General features: G+C 45.1%; 1 long non-coding RNA gene across 1 annotated transcript; it reads left to right on the top strand.

Annotated features, from left to right (window-relative positions):
• The first annotated feature begins 852 nt into the window (after positions 1–852).
• Positions 853–12,476, top strand: LOC126519823 (uncharacterized). Its single transcript, XR_008610146.1, has 4 exons — positions 853–1,061; positions 8,287–8,373; positions 10,547–10,610; positions 12,282–12,476. It is a non-coding gene; the product is annotated as an uncharacterized lncRNA (long non-coding RNA).
• The last annotated feature ends 1,482 nt before the right edge of the window (positions 12,477–13,958 follow it).

The raw sequence follows: 13,958 nt of genomic DNA, 5'->3' as shown, positions 1-13,958 counted from the left end.
GGCGCTTTTTAAAACCGCCTGTACTAGGTTTCCACAAAGGAAAACAAAATATTTTATACGTAGCAAGATCACGTCACCTGGCTTTTATGCTACGGCAGATAGGGACCGCAGTAAAATTTTGAAATTTTGCTATACTGCCACATATATGGGAGTAAACATTCAGGGATGGACAGTCCGGCAGCGCAAAATCCACAAAAATTTCTAAGCAGGCACGTTTTTGTTTGTAGTGTAGATCGTGTGGGGCGCGTGATAAGTTTCCGTGCCTTGCTGATGGCCGGGAAGGCACGTGATCGCTTTGCTAAAACTCAATGCGCAAGAGAAACAGTAATACAATGTTTAATTACCCGCTTTATGAGACCTTTGTTTCGCACAGAGTGTATAATGTGCGTTTATCTGCAAAATTTGTTCGATTTTCGCGCTGTGAAAGCCGATCAGAGCGTACTTTCTCGATAAATGAAGAAATCATCGAAAAAAAGTAAAAAAGAAAGAAAGATAGACAGATGATTTTGGAAGTTCTACACCTTGCACCATAATTGAAAATCGAGACTTTATTGTCCAGTCATAGTCATTAGTGCCGTACTAGTATCACGGTTTCTAATGCGCAAAGGCTAGAAGTGACATCGTTATGGCTATGAATGATCAGTAAATTTAGCGCTCGAAGTACGGCAAAAGATCGAGCTATTCGCAGCTAGAAAAGTTACGGCAGCGTCAACTACCATGCGTTAGCGTCAATTGACGAGGCTGCCGCAAAGTTACACTTGCGCAATGCACTAAACGAACCTATGGGGCTCGAGAAGCTATGCTCATTTATCTAAACTAGAAAATTACCCCATTGTGTGCTGCTGCCAAGGGAGCGCGAGCGCTGCTTCCAGAACCGTCCACGAACAGCCAGCGGAGCTTACTCAGCCCCGAACGCTCCTTGGTAGTTTTTCAACTCGCGCACTGCTCTATACTAAACCGAAGTAGCCATGGCTATATCCAAGCTCCACGACCTTCCGCAGGAGTACTTGCAATATATGGTCGACATCATGCAAAAGGAGGGACACCACTATTTCTATCACGTAAGCAGTACAGATGCTTACTTTTCCCTTGTTCCGTCTTTCATTTTCTCTTACCCTTCCCCCGTGCAGGGTAGCAAACCGGAATCTCATCCAGTTAACATCCCTTCCTTTCCCGTCGCGTTTACCTTTCTCTCTCTCTCTCTCTCTCACTACTCTACAAACAGGCATAAAGGAAAATTGAGGAGGCGAACTATAATAACGATGCACTGTACGTTAAGGAATGTGGAAAATGGAAAGCAGGATTCATTGCAGATGAACCCAAGGTATACGATCCTATAGCGCACTCTGGGAAGCGGCCACGTAAAATTTTATTTGATACTTGAACCCTCGATCCATTATAGCGCCAGAGTAAACACCCCACAGACTGGAATGCATTTAGGCGCTGTAATAGCTATAGGGCCGAAGGAGCCGGTTAAGTAGGTCTGTTACGCTAGACACAGTATATGCGCGTTTACTTATGTTACTGTGGTTTTGGAGGTGACGTGTCCTTTAAAGGCGTTTAAGTGGTGTATTTTTAATATCTCTATGTGAAAAGGAGTAGCCGGCGCCAATCAAAGGCGAGAGCGTCTGCTAAGCATCATATAATAATATAAGCGGAAGCTCAGTGATGTGATCGTTCATCTGCTTTTCAAGTCGATATTTCACTGCAAGAACAATGAAGATGCATTAAATGTGGTCGATCTTCTAAGTGCTAAGTGGTAAGCTAGTTAATTTGATGCGCCCAAAGGCGCTTGCGTAGCACTGCGAGGTATCTGTGAAGCACAGAAGCATGTGCTCGGCACTTGCATACGAAAAGCATGTTTCCATACAAATGCAACAGGACGCGAGAAGTTGCCTTCTTTGCCCGTGTAATGGACGCGAACAGTATCACACTGTATGACGATTCTTTCTAAGTCGAACGAAGTGGACGTCGTCTTTGCAATGCATGCTCACTGACCTGGAGAGGCAAAGCTGAAGGGTGGGTCTAAAAATTAATCTGCAGAAAAATTAAGTAATGTTTAACCCTCTGGGAAGAGAACAGCGATTTACAATAGGTAGCAAGGCCCTGGAAGTGGTAAGGGAATACATCTACTTAGGGCAGGTAGTGACCGCGGATCCGGATTATGAGACGGAAATAATCAAAAGAATAAGAATGGACTGGGGCGTGTTTGGCAGGCATTCTCAGATCATGAACACCAGGCTGCCATTATACCTCAAGAGAAAAGTGTATAACCGCTGTGTCTTGCCAGTACTGACCTACGGGGCAGAAACCTGGAGGCTTACGAAAAGGGTTCTACTTAAATTGAGGACGACGTAACGAGCTATGGAAAGAATAATGATGGGTGTAACGTTAAGGGATACGAAAAGAGAATATTGGTTGAGGGAGCAAACGCGAGTTATTGACACCTTAGCTGTAATCAAGAAAAAGATATGGGCATGGGCTCCACATGTAATGTGGAGGGAAAATAACCGATAGTCATTAAGGGTTAGGGACTGGATTCCAAGAGAAGGGAAGAGTAGCGGGGGGTTGGCAGAAAGTTGGGTGGGCGGATGAGATTAAGAAGTTTGCAGGGACAACATCGCCACAATTAGTACATGATCGGGGTAGTTGGAAAAGTATGGGAGAGGCCTTTGCCCTGCCGTGGGCGTAACAAGGCTGATGATGATGATGAGGATGATGATGTCATGTAGTGCATAGATTAAGTAATCGGTGGACCATTATAGTTACAGAGCGGGTGCCTAGAGAAAGGAAGCGCAGTCGAGGGCGCCAGAAAACTAGGTGGGGTGATGAAATTATGAAATTCGTAGGCGCAAATTCGAATCAGTTGGCGCAGGACAGGACTATTGGAGATCGCAGGGAGAGGGCTTCGTTCCGCAGCGGACATAAAATGGGCTGATGATGATGATGATGATGATGATGATGATGATGATAGGTTTAGTACTGTTATTTAGATGCGTATGTTCCGACTTTCTGTTATTTGAGGTGTAGGCAACTTCTTTACTGTATGGAATAGTAATGCATGTTATGGTATTTGAACAACTACTACAGGAAGAGACTTCAGCACTCTGAGACTCCCCTTGTTTTCCAGTGAGCTAGATCTATCCATATGAAATACATAGTTCAATTGAACATTTTAGTGGAAGTTCTTTGACTAAAGGATTACGTTAACTCTTTCCCCCCTCTCTTTTGAAGAAGGTAATTGAGAGCGAGAAATATCAACCGTGGCACGTTGCAGCGTGAAGCGCATTCAATGGATCTACTGAGCTCTGTCTCCTAGCTTAATATACCGGTGGCCGCCATTCCCCCTATTTCACTTCCCTTTAACCCGTCCTGGTGGCGTATAGTGGTCTTGGCACTGCAATGCTTGGCCCGAATGTGCGGAATCAAATCCTGGCCATGGCGGCCGCACTGCTACATGCGGGCGAAATTCGAAACGCCTTTAAATCATGCATTGGGTGCACGTGAAGGAACCGCAGGTGGTCAAAATTAATTACTGGTTGCAAAGTGGGAACGGAAGGTGTATTCGGTTCATTCTTGAACAACCATTAAAAATTCTGCGCGTCCAAGAAATGAACCTTTGTTATTGAGACTTGTGATCGTGTCCGTCTCTTTTCTTGTTCTCTGGCGCCATTTGCCACTATAATGAGCCCACCAGCCAGCAACGCGTCTTGACCAGTTACTATCTTGTTTTAGCCGGTATGTTGCCGCCTTGATATATATGAAACAAGTTTAACCTTCCTTTGCCATTCGATTACATCGGTTATGCAGCCTTGTAAGGAGAGCATGTTTTTTTTGTCATTTCGCGCTTGTTTGAATAAGGTAAAGAGTCCTCTTCGTAACACTCTGTTTCTTACACTCGGGTGGCGATGTGGTCCTGTGAGCACGAGCACCAGTGTTGCCGACTTACAAAAAGAAAAACCAGCTAATCGAGCCCCCAAATTCCGCTACAAACCCGCTAAATGCAGGCAACCATCACAATTACGTTCAAAATACGTTTGATTGCGTCTACGCAAGACACAGTTAAAAAAAAAAGTTATGGTGGACAGAGAAGCTTCTGTTTTGTTGTTGCGGTCCAGAGTAAAATAAAAAAAAAATTAAATTATGGGGTTTCACGTGCCAAAACCACTTTCTGATTATGAGGCACGCCGTAGTGGAGGACTCCGGAAATTTCGACCACCTGGGGTTCTTTAACGTGCACCTAAATCTAAGCACACGGGTGTTTTCGCATTCCGTCCCCACTGAAATGCGGCCGCCGTGGCCGGGATTCAATCCAGCGACCTCGTGCTCAGCAGCCTAACACCATAGCCAATGAGCAACCACGGCGGGTAGCACTCGATGTAGAAAGAGGTTACAAACTCTCAACCTTTCATGGGAGTCGAACCCACTACCTTTGGCGGTAATTAAGGCTACGAACACACGACCTTTGCTGTTAAGGCACAGGTAATTAAGACAGTTAATTATGATATAGTTAATTAATGCACTCGTACCCACGACCCTTAGTGGAAGTCGAAGCCTGTTAAATATCGTTTTAATTAAGGCGCAGTTAATTATTATATAGTTAATTAAGATACTCGTACCCACTGCCTTTGGTGTTAATGAAGGCGATGTTAATTAAGGCCCAGTAAAGATACAGCTATATGAGGCACTCGAACCCACGACCTTTGTTAATGAACACGATGCTAATTAAGGCAGGTTAATTACGATCTAGTAATTAAGTCCCACGAACCCATTACCTTGGCTGGGAATCGAACCCACGACCTTTGTTGTTAATGAAGGCGATGTTAATTAGGTAATGCTAATTAAGATATAGTCAATTAAGGCACTCGAATTCACGACCACTGGTGTCCCCTGAATTAATTCGAACTCATATTATCAGTATTTCCTAACTAACATTGCTGTTTCGTGTTATATTGTTTCATGTCCTGAATTTCATATTTTTGCAATTGTGCCTTTTGTACGCTTATTTTTTATTTGTTGCCCTGCCCCTCCTGCTTGGGCCACATGGCCTACAGTATGATGTAAATAAATAAATAAATAAATAAATAAAAATGAAGGCAATGTTAATTAAGGCACAATTAAGATACAGCTATTTGAGGCACTCGAACCCGCGACCCTTGTTAATGAAGGCGGTGCTAATTAATGCACAGTTAATTAAGATCAAGTAATTGAGTCACTCGAACCCATTACCTTGGATTGGAATCGAACCCACGACATTGCTGTTAATGAAGGCGTTGTTAATTAAGGTACTGTTAATTAAGATATAGTCAGTTAAGGCACTCGAACCGACGGCCCTAGTTGTTAAAGATTATGTTAATTAGGGCATACTTAATTATTCTACAGTTAATGAAAGCACTCGAACCCATGGTTTTGTGCGGTTGTCGTGCCCACGAACATTGGCGCTAATGAAGGCGATGCTAATTAATGTACAGTTAATTAAGATATAGTTAATATCTCGAACCCATGACTAGTGGTGGGAGTCGAACCCTTGACCATTGGCATTAATGAAGGCTATGTTAATTAAGGTACCGTTAATTAGGATATATTTAATTAAGCCACTCGGATCCTTGGCCTTTGGTGGGAGTCGTTCAGATTCATCGTTGGGGGCAGTCAAAGAGACAAAAGTGAAGAAAACGATATAACACAGCGGGAGCGCCGAGTACTCTGGAAACGATTCCGATTTATCAGGGCTAGGCACAAAACGGCGACGTTATTTTATTTTCTTTTTAAAGAGCACTGTGAGTTGGTGTTACTCCGTTATCACATTTGGTAAACAGTGCAAACCTATAGCGTATGCCTTGTTCAGCGCAGTTTGATCTCTCGGCTGTGTTGTCTTTAAGTGGCAGACAGACAATTGTGCAGATTGACATGATCATGACAAGGAAAACTGCGCGTAAGTGGCAGCGTCTATTTGCTGGAACGCACTGTAGTACTTGATTGGAAGCACGTCGTACACTAGCGCACATTTCTGGCACATACCACATACGACAAATGCACGCTGCCGAGACATGTGGGTTTTTCGAGGAATCTTCGTGGGTAGAACGATCAACACAGCAGGCATGAGCGACAGGAGCAGTGGCGTAGCAATGGGGGGGGAGGGGGGTTACGGAGGGCCCTGGGCACCGGCTGCAAGGGGCCAACAGGGGGGGGGGGGGGTATAGACGTCTAAAGACACCCGGAAGTTGTCGATATCCTCACCTTCCTCGACTACACCTGGGGGGGGGTGCGGGGGGGGGTGACAGAAGACCTATAGGCCCCGGGTGCCAGACGAACTAGCTACGCCACTGGACAGGAGTGCAACCCGATAACTAGGCTGGCGCGCGCTCGACCAATGGCTTGACGAGAGACCGCGGGTTCTGCCTCCGCCATCGCAACAGACCATAGAATTTCTCACCATAACACCTAGAAGGAAATCTGGCGCCACCGTCTACGGGAGTTTCTTAAGGGGGCACCGTGCCGTCATGGGAATGATGGTATATGTCTCTGGGAGGCTCGTGTTCGCTGGTGTTGTAAGAGGCTTCGTCTAAAACGTGGATATGGCTACACAAATAATGCGTTCTTAAAGTAAAATCTTCATAGAATGTTTCCATTCATGCATATTACATCTTTGCTCACCTACAATGCATGACCAAGCGAAGAAAAGCAAGAACAGACGACAAACTGTTCCAAAGCGAGCGCAAACCTTGTCGTCTGTTCTCCAACTTTAGCGGCCCGCTGATACTTTTTACGTAACATATAATCGTACATGCAATAACAAGTTCTCATAGTTAAGCAAAACATGTTTTTGCGTAATAATAAAGCCAAAACAACTTTTCAGGTGCTGTTTTAGTAGAAAATGAATCATTGTGACAGACGGAACGGTGCTTGCCAAGCTCGTCTTCAAAGTGTCCGGTCTCTCCAAGAACGATGCCAATTCGAAGTCACAACATACCGGCATTCCCATGCATACTACAGCGCAGCAGCGCCAGATTTCCCTCTAAGTAATGTAGTGAGAAACTCTATGCAACAGACGCCGCTAAAATCTCGGAGGCAGGGCTACGTGATTTAGGTTGCAGCGGCCACCGCAGCTAGCGGCAGGAACCAGCTTCTCGGCTCACGCGCCAGGAATCTAGTAAAGCATCCATTCAATCAGCCTGTCGCTCCGTTTAGGAGTCGGTCGGGCGTGCGAGCTGCAGCGGTGTGCTTGTTTGATCGTGTGTTTTTGCGTTTGCTGTAACGAAATGTGACTTAGTTCACGTGCGCATAAGTGCCACAGACAGCTTGTGTCTCGCTGCAAACTCGCCGTATTCGTGGCGCGTAGCCAAATGTGGACCAACAATGTTCATGCCATGGAGTGCGTTCCCTTTGTCTCTGGTTGTCGTGGAAAGTTGGGTGGACGTCGCAAAGAAATAATGCATATTGTTAGCGTGCCACTGCTCGTCCACTATGCACCGGCAACATGGAGGGCGCTTTTCGACCGCGTCGTGCCATTCAAAAGGTGAGTAACCGTGCTTGCTAACCACACGTGTTGTGCGTGCTTCTCGTGTGGGCATAGGGTGCCTTGCGAACGTAGGAAAGAGAACTCCCACGACAACAGTGAAACCTATGCCGATGCTTGCTGGGTGTCAGAGTTTAGTTGCGCGATTTTATTGTAATAATGCGTAATTTAAAATCTTGATAAGCGTTTTCTTCTGATGAAAAAGATTACGTTCGGAAATAATCGTGGTCATCAGGCGCGCTTGTGCGTGAGCTCCCGCTTTTCTGCTGAAGTCTCATCATAACGACTCATCTGCCTCTTGACCGATTCTTACTGCAATGACGTTTCCTCGCTTATAAATGATTCGACGTTGTAAATAATATCTGCTTACAAGGCTTTCGGTTAACGAGCAGTACTAGGAAAAAAAATTTAAACAATCGCAGCGTGCTACTGGTTCCGGTTTGTTTTGAAGGGGTGTTGCCATAACTTTGCCATAACTAAACATTACAAGGGATAGTTATTTAAAGTCATGAAAGAAACTCTAGAATTGTTATGTAAACAAACATTGATGTAATGCGCTGCTGCTGCTGCTGCGTGTGAAATTTTGCTTTGTTAAAGGGGTCCCTGTTATCGTGACATTCATCAGTGACTTCGACTTTGTGCTCAGTTGCCACCCTGCACCAATACAAGCATTGTTTTCGGGACCGTTTTTGCACGCTCCTTGCATGTGTTCAGGATGTGATAGTCTTATTGTGCCACAGCTATAAGTTGACACAGAATTCTCTTTGTAGTGGTGAAGCCGTGACCCACAACAGTGTCCACATAACTCGAGGCGATGGCTGCAGCAGCACGGCGTGTAATCTGGATGGGCATGTCAGGTATGCTTTAAGTGTAGGTGTTCACAAAAGCAGGATCTCGGTATCATTAGTGGATAAGTGTATCGACATATTACTTAATGCTTCTTGCTAAATAGGCTAAATATTTATGCAACTTTATTCCACTTGCTGCTCATTTGTGTTTGTAGGCATTATGCACACATTATCTTGTTCTGTTAAAACTACACCTCGCACGTCCTGACGTTTAGTATTTTTCGCGCATCAATCGCTTGGCTGCAAGTCCATTTTATTTTTGCCTATTACACAGTGTGTTTCTTTTTTATTTTGGTTTTATTTGTTTGGAACTGTTTGCTATACTGTAGCATATATTTCCATATTTTCCTTTCTTCTTATGCTGCACACATGTGCTGTTTTTGTCCATGTAAGAATTCGAAGTGTAGTGTGCCATGTATGTCACAGGTCTAAGCACGCAGTGTGCATGCCATTGTTTAAGAATGATATTTACAATTATGTCTGTCTTGTTCTCAGAACAACTGCCACTGGCAAATACACATTTGATGAACTCGAATTTCTAGAAATGAAATAGGAAGGCCAGTATTCATTGTGCTGCAGTTACTTAAAGGGACACTAAAGGTTACTATTAAGTCAACGTGGACTGTTGAAATACCATCACAGAAACCTCGAAACGCTTGTTTCGTGCCAAGGAGGGACTTATTTTAAGAGAAAATGCGTTCTGAAGCGTCCGCGTACCTCTAGCGCAGTTCAAATCGCCCGCCCTCCGATCGAGGAGTACTGACATCATGGTCTCATAGTGACGTTGCGCCATCGGTGAGTAGAACGGCGTCCGCAGACGGCGCTACGGCTTTTCTGCGCAAAACGCAAACGCGCGGCCAGAAACAGAGCCAAGACAGAGCCGACAGCAGAGCGAAAGCGGGAGTATGGTGGCTAGCGGAAAGAGAAATCAATTACGTCCAACGGCACACGGAGAGTCCGTTTTCGTTAAACTATAGGCTGCGGCGAGCTCGCAGCGTGGTCGGCGTGGTCTGTGAGAAGTGACGAGCCTTTTCGCACTCGCAACAGGGCACAACAAAGTGCGATTCGACGCAAAACTCGACCTAGAAACGTGCTTCGTCACAACCAGGGCTCAATACGGCCCAAGCTGGCACGACCCAGATGTCGTTTCCCGCACCGCCACCAGGCGCCGCTACTATACCTCAAACTCCAGTGCAAGACGCCCATAAGCTGATACTTCATTCTATGACGCAAACTTCGACGCTCGTCGCAATGGACCCTGACACCGACAGATTGGCTCGCGATGGTGGGCTCAACTTCAGCGATTTGAGCACCGACGAGCGCGACCTGCTGCTGAGGGCTCGCACTGCCGGCGTCGTTGCGTACTACGACGGCGGCCTCGACACCGGCTCTCCGGAGCGGGAACGCAACGAGGGCTTCCCACGACATCACATGGACGTGGCATTCTCGCTGCTTGTTCCAAATGAAAGTTTCGCGAGCCAGCAGAACCCTCCCAGCACGACGCGATAACGGAACTACTGAAACTCCCAAGCGTGCGCGGCGCAGAGTCGCGCGCGCAGAGTCGAGCGAAAACGAAACCTTTCGAACACCCATATTACTGAAGGGTAACGTCAAAATGTTATTTTTTCTTAGAATCGAATAGACGTAGACAAGTAGCATTTTTTTCCGTCTTATAATCGAATGAAATGATATTTTTAATACGAGTAGTTGAGCATTAGTAACACAAATTATGAGGAGTGCTTTCGTCATCGGGCTAGTACCGGAATGTCGCTGGGGGGTCTCAAATCGTGTCATGCATTTACCTCAATTTCTCGGTTACTAAAGCTCTGTTCGCGATTATATTGACGCCTTAGACGTTCTAGAACATTGCTCTACCACTTTAACTTGAGTTTCTGGTAACCTTTAGTGTCCCTTTAAGTAGTGAGGTGTTTTCTGGTAGGCTTGGTGTATTTTCTCTCACTTTCTTCATATTCTTTTCTTTGCAAGCTGCCCCTATTCATGCTGGTAGGCATTGCAGCAGTTGTGTGTCTACTGCAGCAATGTCGCAGCTAGTTTGCACACACTACAGGCTGCTAACAGATACCCATCACTGTTTTGTGCATTTCTGAGAACCAGTCGTGTCCACTCGGCGAAACTTGTAGTGTCCTTTTAAATTTGCCGGTCAGTTCATTTAACTATTCAGGACAAAATTTACGCAGCGAGGGAAGGGAGACCATACAACATGACCTTCGCTAACAACTGACTGTGTAAGTTGATGGAAGGATTAACAAAAATAGCACTGGGTGTGCGCTTGTGCTGTGCATCAGTTAATTTGAGAGGGATGGGAGAAGCTGTAATACAAAGGCATAAAATCATGATAAACGGTGTTCGCATAAAAAGAAGTAAGTGAATAGGCACATACTAATTTATATTCCTTGTAATCTACAAAGGACGCCTTTCTTTATGCATTGATAATGAGGGCTGGCTCACACTTATTATTATTTATGCAGTGTGCCTGACTGATTTCTCTTGCCAATTTTCAGCCATGGGTGAAAACAGGTAAACAATCCTAGTCCGGCCTGAAGCTCCATTGCGGATATGTGTGGCCAAGTCGGACGAGCATACTGGTCTTTTGTGTGAAATATGGTGATCTCATAGGTACATATTTAGGCACCAGCCAGTCCGCCCTATGTTCATTTGACCACATGTGACATGAATACAGTACAGCGTCTCTGACACGTACTGGACAAATTTGGTGCGACCTTTAACCAAGCAAGCTTCGCTTGCCTCCTTGCCTTTCTCAATTCAGTTGTGAACTGTTGTGCATATGCTGCCTAATTTATTTTTGCTGGAAATATATGTGCATTGCAGTCCAGAAGTGAATTGACAAAGGCACCCAGGCATTGGAGGCTTGCTTAGTTAAAGATACGCAAAATTTGTCTCGTATCTGTCAGGGGTAGTGTAGCCTATTCTTTTGATCACGTGTGTATTTAGTCCAATGTACATCCGGCATGCAGGCTAGCGGGTGCCTTAGCATGCGCCTAGGAGAGCACCATAATTCACTCAAAGCAGCAATGTGCTGGTCCCATTTGACCATCCATTGACACGTCAAGCTGTGCACTATTCATCTGTTTTGTTCACCTATGGCAACCGATTGATACAAAAAAATCAGTGAGGAATACCACATCAAAAAATGGGACGTGTGTCAGTCAACGCTCATTATGATTGCACGACAAAGAGGAATACTCTCTAATGACGTGGGATAGCAATCAGTATGTTTATTTATTAAATTCTTTTTATGCAAGCTTCCTTATCATGCTTCTACGAATTTGTCTTTCAACTTATGCCCTCCCTCTGAAGGCAGCGCTCGGGTGTAAACGATAAAAAACCCCAGACATGGTGTGGTGTATTTCTTGATTGAGATATATGCCATCATACCGGAAGCCAACACAGGCATGACATAGTAGGCTTGGAATGTATGAGAACTGTGCCGGTAGCTGATGCAAATACTCTATAACGACTGGCACTTGGATGTCTCGGGGATGCATTGCGTTGCCCGTACACAAACACTCTTATGCTTATTTCCATGCCAAGTAATTAGTGAGAATTTCTAATTCACGTTAGCAATCCACAGACAATGCTGTCCTTTGCCAAGTGGAAACCGATATAGCTGAAGCAGTTGACAACATGTACACACGCCAAAGCTGATGCACGTTGCACATTTGTACAGCCAAGAGCAATTTATGCTTACTGTAGATACTGCTGAACCCAAAGGACACACAGTGGTTCCTCAACAACTTTGTGTAAACCGACACCAGATAAATTTTTCGCAGAACTAGCTATTACATCTCCAGATTGTTCTGCAGCAAGTGATACAGCGTGAATTTCTGTGGTTGATTGCCAAGTTTTGTAAATTTTCTGTCCTTTCTACCGTGCAGGGCACACGTGCACTCACTTCAAGACGACGATCCTCCACCTCAAGAACAGCCTCTCCTCAATGATAAGTAGCGAGATTAAATGAAAGGAAAATATCACATCCGTAACCAGACTGATACTGTGTTTTCCTTTTATTTAACCTCCTCCTGCATTTAACGAAGCTTTGATATGCCCAATAAATGTTTTTGATAAATTTCTTTCGTTGAGTAATGTCTAACATGCAGCATATGAACGGACCCATGTACACGTTGTCAAAAGTGCTGCATCTTCGCTGAACATACATACATGCATACAGGCTACATATATCAAGCACCAAAGACAGTCACTCACAGGTAACATCTTTAAGGTCTGAATGCCATTGGGACACATGAGCAAATGTTACCACACGTGGTGGCCAATTATGTTATAGGAGTGCTATGAGCACCAGCAGTCTAATGTATAAGCTCATTAGAGATTCATTAGGAAGACATGAGAAAGTCACAAGAAAACTGCTTTGGAGCGCACATTAGGAAGACATTTCATGGTCACAAGAAAAACACTCATCAAGAATACAACAGAAAGACGGTGGTTTTAGAATGACAGAAATACATAAGAAAATTCCAAAGAAACTCATCAGAAAGTCTAATGGCTGTGATGTCAAAACTCATCAGACTTTTATGTGAAACTCATCTCATATTTTCTTAAGGGCGTGTTGCGTTCGGCACATGCGCAATTTGCAGGACGTAGCGACCTTACGCACGGAATGCCGTTACGCACGCAACGTACGGAGTACTAAAACTGTCTATTATTACAAGGCATTGCTTCTTTTATTGTGATATACTTGTGTTCTGATGTATGGTTCCTATTTTGTCCAGCACGACACGCAATATAAAGACGAGCAGGTGGTGACTGGGCCAGACAAGATGTTCGTGGGCTTCACGATCCGCATTTTCCTCTACAACAAGGACCAATCGTAAGCGCCCGTTAATGTTTCGCACCAGCGGAAGCTCTTGGTGAACCGATGGACCTTTAAACAAAAGCGAATAGCTTTCTTTGGTTTTTACACCGTTTCCCCAATGCCGGCGGGCGGACTGTCTGCTCTGATAGAATAACGAGAGAGTATAGCGAGGTGTGGAGAACAGGGCTGTCGCGCTGGTGGAGCCAGCGGGGAGAATTTGGGTCAACGGGATAGAAGGAATGGTGGCGGTGTCTTTGTAGCTCGCTGATTGGTCAAAGAGGCGCCGAGGTCACACGAGAGCTTTAACTCTGTGCGTCGGCGATGCAGCGGCCGTGCGTGCTGCTGTGATGACTGGCAGAATAGGGACAGAAATTGGAAAGGTGACGCATGCTCCGTTTCAATGGGACGCAACAATGACCGCCGAGGAACGAGAGGAAACGCTGCGAAAATAACTTTCGGAAATAATTCAGGGGATTCAGAAAGCTGTTCGCTTACTCCGACAGTCATTATGGATGGTTTCTGCGTAATATTTACTTGGAATGATTCTTTTCTGCCCCAAGTGTTTCACGTAACCTGAAGCCAGATTTGAGGAAAAGTGCGACATCGTAGGCGAATGAGGCCAACGGCATGCAGCCCGTGCATGGTTGCTGCGACCGTTTCTTTTTTTTTTTTCTGAGTGTGGATGTAGTGAGCTAACTCGTTATGTTGAGTACTCTACATAACATCGTAGCATGCAGCTACA

This window comes from Dermacentor andersoni, chromosome 11, assembly GCF_023375885.2.
Source record: "Dermacentor andersoni chromosome 11, qqDerAnde1_hic_scaffold, whole genome shotgun sequence".
NCBI lineage: Eukaryota > Metazoa > Arthropoda > Arachnida > Ixodida > Ixodidae > Dermacentor > Dermacentor andersoni.
This window is presented reverse-complemented; position numbering and strand designations above follow the sequence as displayed.